General features: G+C 35.8%; 1 protein-coding gene across 1 annotated transcript in view; it reads left to right on the top strand.

The window, feature by feature from the left end:
• The window catches only part of Dlg2 (discs large MAGUK scaffold protein 2), a 1,815,033-nt gene that overhangs the window by 1,520,467 nt on the left and 288,566 nt on the right, over positions 1–6,000 (top strand). The gene's annotated exons all lie outside the window — the stretch shown is intronic.

The following is a 6,000-nucleotide window of genomic DNA, read 5'->3' as shown; positions in this document are numbered from 1 at the left end:
TTTTTTTTTTTTTGGTGTTTTGAGACAAGGTCTCACTATGTAGTTGAGACTGACCTGGAACTCACTGAGTAGCCCATGCTGATCTCTAACTCACAGCAATCCTCCTGCCTCAGCCTCCCAAGTGCTGGGATTACAGGTGTGTACCACCACACCTGGCTGAAAATGTTCTTTTATTCAACACATTTTAAACATTTATTCCTATTTTCCACATATAAATTGTTCTCTCTGTGTCTAATAGGATATGAACTCTTTGACACTTATTTTAAATTTAATTCAAGTAGAAGTACTTATGGCTTTTTGAGAGTTTTAAGATTAACAATTTGTTATGCATGATCTCATTATTTATAGATCCATTGTAGCCTAAATTTCTTCATTTAAATAAATTAATATAGTTTGTATGCTTGGAAATAAATTTATTGAAGCTGAAAGGAAGTAATATGAAAACAACCAATTTCAGCAAGTCAAAGATGCAGAAAACTTAACTAGTGGAAATGTCTTGAATTTTCAGAATCACAAGTAGTAGAATTTTTAGTATGGAAAAGCCAGTCATCTTTAGTGTGCTCTATAGATTCATGACTCAAACATAATTCCTATTAAACTTGTTGACTAAATCTATAAAAGCCAAAAGTAACCACGTTGCCCTTTGATTCAAGATAATCTTTAGTCTTTCTCAGTTTTCTCCTATTCTTTATATCCTCACTGCTGGGAATAATTTACTTCATTAATAAAGAGTTGCTGGCACACTAAGAAAATATGACAGCACATCTATGTAATCTACTTTTCACTAATATTTATTAAACTCTTCAAATGAATGACATGTTGTTCTGGATATTCAAGCTAGAATGGTGGGCAAAATAGACTTGGCCCTTTCCCTCAAGAATCTATAGTCAAAGTGTTTGTGAATGGGGAGGGGAGGAGGGGGTGAAGAGAGAGCAGGGACAAGGGGAAAAAATGAGAACCAAGACCTGCATGTAAAGGTTCAAGATCCCAATAATGAATGTAACTGTACTGTATACCTAAAATGTACCAATAAACTCAATAAAAAGAAAAAAAAAAGAATCTACAATCAGCCGTGTAAAGATACTCTGACTGGCCATACCAGCTAAGGTGAATGCTCCAGAGAAAGAACAGAATTTAGATCTAGACTCTTAGAGATCAAATATTCAGGTAACCTCTTGGACTAGTCAAAGCCACACCAAACAAATAAACAAAAATTGCTAGTCTTCACTAGAGGATCAAGAAGACATTCCAAGAAAATAACTCTTTAATCTGAAAAAATATTAGTTTGTCAAGACACAGTAAAAGGGGAGGTAAGGAAGAGATTCAGAAACAAAGATGTGTAAAGTCATCCTATGGAGAGAGAGGATGAAACAATGAGGGGACTGAAAGCCAACCAAAGTGGCCAAGATACAGTATGTGAGGGAACAAAAGGGAAGATGGAGGCAGATCACACAGACCTATGGCAAGTATTTGACTTTTTTCTCCTGAAATCAATTAGAAGCTGTTGAAAGGCTTTAAGCCCAAGATTGGTAAGATCAGATTTATTCCTCAAGAAGATTGGGTCTGATTTGAAGTGGCCGGAGAAGGACTGCAGAAGACCCCTATTTGTGGAGTACACATTCCAAGGTCTCCCATAGTTGTGGAACCATAGGTAATACTGGACTCTACTAATATTATGTATTTTTTCCTATGTGAACATACCTATGATAACGTTCAACTTACAAAGCAGGCTTAGTAATATTCACAATAATAACTAGTATTAAAATAGAATACTTATAACTATATACTATAATAAAACCTATGTGAGTATGATTTTTTTCTCTTTCAAAATATCTTAATAATCCCTTGCATAAAGTAATAATTTTGGGCTACAGTTAACCAGGGGTATCTGAAGGTACTGGAAAAGAAATCTCAGACAAGACTACTAAACTGAAAAGCACTAATCTAGATGAGAAATGGTGGTTGAATCAAAACAAGTGGAGCGAGTAGGCAGACGTGGGGAAAATTGGTGGTACCAAGAGTCATGTAGATTGATTTCCTAGAATAAATAAATTCTGAATCTACAAATTCATTAAAATATGGCAAAGCACTATCAAATAGTAAAAGACTAATGAACCCTTTAGAGAAAAGCATGTTCTGTTCATTTTGATATTCTTATTCTCTAGCACAATGTTGTGGTAATTGTAGATATTTAATAACTGTAGATAAAATGAAAATTGATGCTAATGAATAAATATTTTATTCTATTTTATAGGAATTGTATTTTTATTTTAGCTCAGGCAAACTAAAATATCAATAAGGAAAAGAGAGAAAGGTAGTTACAAGGATGAGAATATTTGGCATGTATGGAGCACTCACTATATGCCTGATGTTATTCTAAAAGCTCTATGTGAGTTAATTCACTTAAACTTCACAAAAACTTTTGGTAGAGGTCCTATTGCTTTACCCATTTAAAGATGTGGTAACTGGACAGAGAATATACTAGTAGTTTTCTCAAGGTTGTAGAATGAACCAATACAGTAAAAGAATTCAGTGGAAGGCTGCAAAACCCCAAAACACCTGGAGCACTGGACTGCATCTTATAAGAGAATGATGATGGACCAGGGATTTAGTTCAGTGGCACGCCATTGCCTCACAAGCACAAGGTCATGAGTGTGATTCCTGGTACCAAAAAAAAAAAAAAGATGAAAAAAGATTTTGAGAGAAAGAAACTGAATAGAAGTGGAGAAACTAAGAAATATAAGGGGAAGAAATATTAGGAGAGGGGTATAGAGGGGAAAAAATGAGTTGGATAAACAAAGAGCTTCCAAGTTTGGGAAGCAGTAATAGTGAAAGATTCCAACCACAAAATCAGATATATATGGTTCACATTCCAGATCCCATTAAGAGCTGTGTAGTTCTTGACAAGTTACTTTACCTCCTGCAATCTCATTCTTCATCTGTAAAATGTGGAATCACACCTGTCCCCCAGGGTGACCTTGGAGGTTAAAGGGAGTTCATGTGAAGTGCTAAGTGCAGCTCCCGACAAATAGACCGCAGTAAGTGATGATTTTCATGATTTTGATGATTATTCCAAAGCCTGTAACGGGGTTATGATGTGGGAAGAGAGAGAAAAGCAAACCCAGAGGGAAAAGGAAACAGACTGTGTTGGGAAGTTTGTGGGCACGAGTGTTTCAGGGATTCCTTCAGTAACAAACTAATGCGGTGAAGCAGTGTGGAAGTGTCAGATAGCCCTCTGCAGAGTCTCGGGGCCCACTGAGAAAAGGGCCAGTGTGGAGAGAACAGGAGGCATCTGGGCCTGGCCTTCGTCCATTCCATCCACGGCGGGCTTTGTTTTTCATGCTTGGTCATAGATGCACAATTAGATCCAAGGATTCTACCAGCAAAATATGGTTTTGAAAGCTCTTCACATTAAGGTGTTTCTGTGGTGAGAGTCTACGAAAACCGTGAGCTCAGTTCATTTTCCATAGAGTGTAACCTTCATGAGAACGTCTAGTGTCGTTTGTCTTGATTCTCAGTGCTTAAAGCAGTGCCTGCCACACGGAGGTTGCTCAATAAATATTTGTGGAATGAATGAATAAATGAGTAAATGAGGGCAAAAGCAAAAACAGATGTTGCAGTTTCTCTTTGAACTATGGTGGCCAAATAAAAGAATCCCCCCTGAACTGCGATCATTGACCTTTGAAGCTAGGGTATAGCTCAGTCGACAGAGTACTGCCCAGCATGTATAGGGCTCTGGGTTTCACCTATCGCACTACCAGGAAATGTACTGATCCCTAGGGCTAAAAAAAAAATGGCTATATGAGAGCAGATTTTGTGCTTGCATGAATGATTCTGACATTGCTGCCTACCACGTAAACTAAAGACAAAGATATCTTGATTTCACTTTAGTTGTTTGGTTTATGGAAGCAAAAACTTAAACAAATGTTTTTTTCCTAATGAACTTAAAACTTAGTTGGCTGGCTTACCATTGACCCTTGTTCTTATGCCTTAGGATACTTTCCCAAATAAAAAATAATTTTATAAACACTGGATTTTATTTCACTGTGATTATTATAATAGCTAATGTGCTATAAATTGCCAAGGGATCACATGCTCCAAAAGAAATCTCCATTTAATTGTTCTTCATTAATTGGTATCGTTTTCTAGAGAAAAAAAATGGAACAATTAATATTCTTTAAAAAGGTTATGGAGTCCAAAGGGATATGAAATCAAGGTTAAAAGCATACCATTCCCTTGGAAATATTGCAAGAGTTAACTAGTTTCATGCAACAGACATCTTCACATTAAGGTATTTATAATCCTTTAGTATACAATAGTACATAAATTCCTCTTGGTTATAAGTGATTGATTTCTTAGTAATGTAAATAACCACCCTCATTTTATCTAAATTTTTCATATTATTATTTTCTTGTAAATACTTGAATTTCTTAGACATAGATACCACTCCTTACTCGAGATTTTTTCTGTAAGCAAAAGAGGAACAGTAAAGCTTTAGTGACAATTCCCCACTGCCATATACTCAGTAATGAGCAAGAATAAACACACCGGGCATTCTAGAAGAAACACAATTATCTATGAAATTGCAAACAGATAGTTGTTTGGAAAAACTATTAGTGAGAAATAATGAGTATGTCTACACAATAGTCATCAAAACGAAGCTGATACGGCCGGGGATTTAGCTCAGTGTTTCTGCCGCCTGCCTCACAAGCACAAGGATGCGAGTTCGCTCCCAGGTACCAAACAAAAAAAACACGAAGCTGATAAAAAAAAAATCCAAAGAAATTAAAAATTTTGAGGGTTGGGAGCATGATGGCAGGATGACATGCAGAGAAAATTACTGAGGAAAATCAAATGTTTCCAATTTGGATGGTTCTATTTACTGTTAGGAACGTATTTATCCCTCCTTATAAAAGATTCAAAAGAAGACATTTTCAGTAGGCTACAGATATGTGAATATTTAATCTTCTCAGAAGTAAAGAAAGTACATGTTCTTATTTATTTGTTCATTTTGTGGTGGTTGAATCGAAATGTTAAATGTACACTATTGCAGTTTTTTCTCTGTGCTGCTAAATTTCTCTCATAGAGTCTGTGCTTTCTAGTTGAAATTCTGTATCTTTTGCTTTACTATGAACCAAAGGAATTTAGAGAGACTAAGATTGTAGAACAAGCTATAAAGAAAATGCAAATGTGTCTGACCATAAAATATAACATATCTCATTTTTTAAAAAATTGATCTTTAGAAAAATTAAATGCACTTATCAAGCATTTATTATATGTCAGGCAGTTTTCTTTGCCCTTGTCATCTAAATCCACACAACTGAGTGCTTGTCTCCTCTCACATCCTCTCCTCAGCTACATCCTCTTCTTGTACGTTATACTCAAACGATACCAAATCACTTAACATTCACCTGACATGTTGTAATGCTTCATTTTCTAACACTGAGCCATTATTACTCATCTGCTCCAAATTTTCTTCTTCCATTTCCCAGTGGACAAACTCTTTTTCTTTCAGGAACAAGGGAGAATCATCTCCAGAAACCCTTTCTCAATTGCACCAATGTACAACACTACTTTCTTTATTATCCCAATATTTTGTTTTGTTGTATTTCCCCTCACTCTTAGACATAATGTAAACGAAGCTCTAACCCTCCACAGATAGGGCACTTCATGGGGAAAGCAGTGACTTTTAATAAGCAGTCAATAAATGTTTCATGAATGACTCAATCGGTTGATCATTGAAGATTTGGGTGCCAGTAATTTAAAATAATAAGAAATAGAAAACAGGGCCTGGGACTTAGCTCAGTGCTTCCTATACCTGCCTCGCAAGTACAAGGACAGGACCCGAGTTCAATCCCTGGTACCAGAAACAAACAAACAAAAGAGAATACCTAGGATTTAAAAATATCTATATATGTTATGATATGTAATCCTCACAAAGTAAATATCATTATCCTACAGATGAGGGAATAAAATCACAAAGAAGTTACATGATAATTA

Source organism: Fukomys damarensis, unplaced genomic scaffold (assembly GCF_012274545.1).
Source record: "Fukomys damarensis isolate Sample0158 unplaced genomic scaffold, DMR_v1.0_HiC HiC_scaffold_16, whole genome shotgun sequence".
In the NCBI taxonomy this organism is placed as follows: domain Eukaryota; kingdom Metazoa; phylum Chordata; class Mammalia; order Rodentia; family Bathyergidae; genus Fukomys; species Fukomys damarensis.
This window is presented reverse-complemented; position numbering and strand designations above follow the sequence as displayed.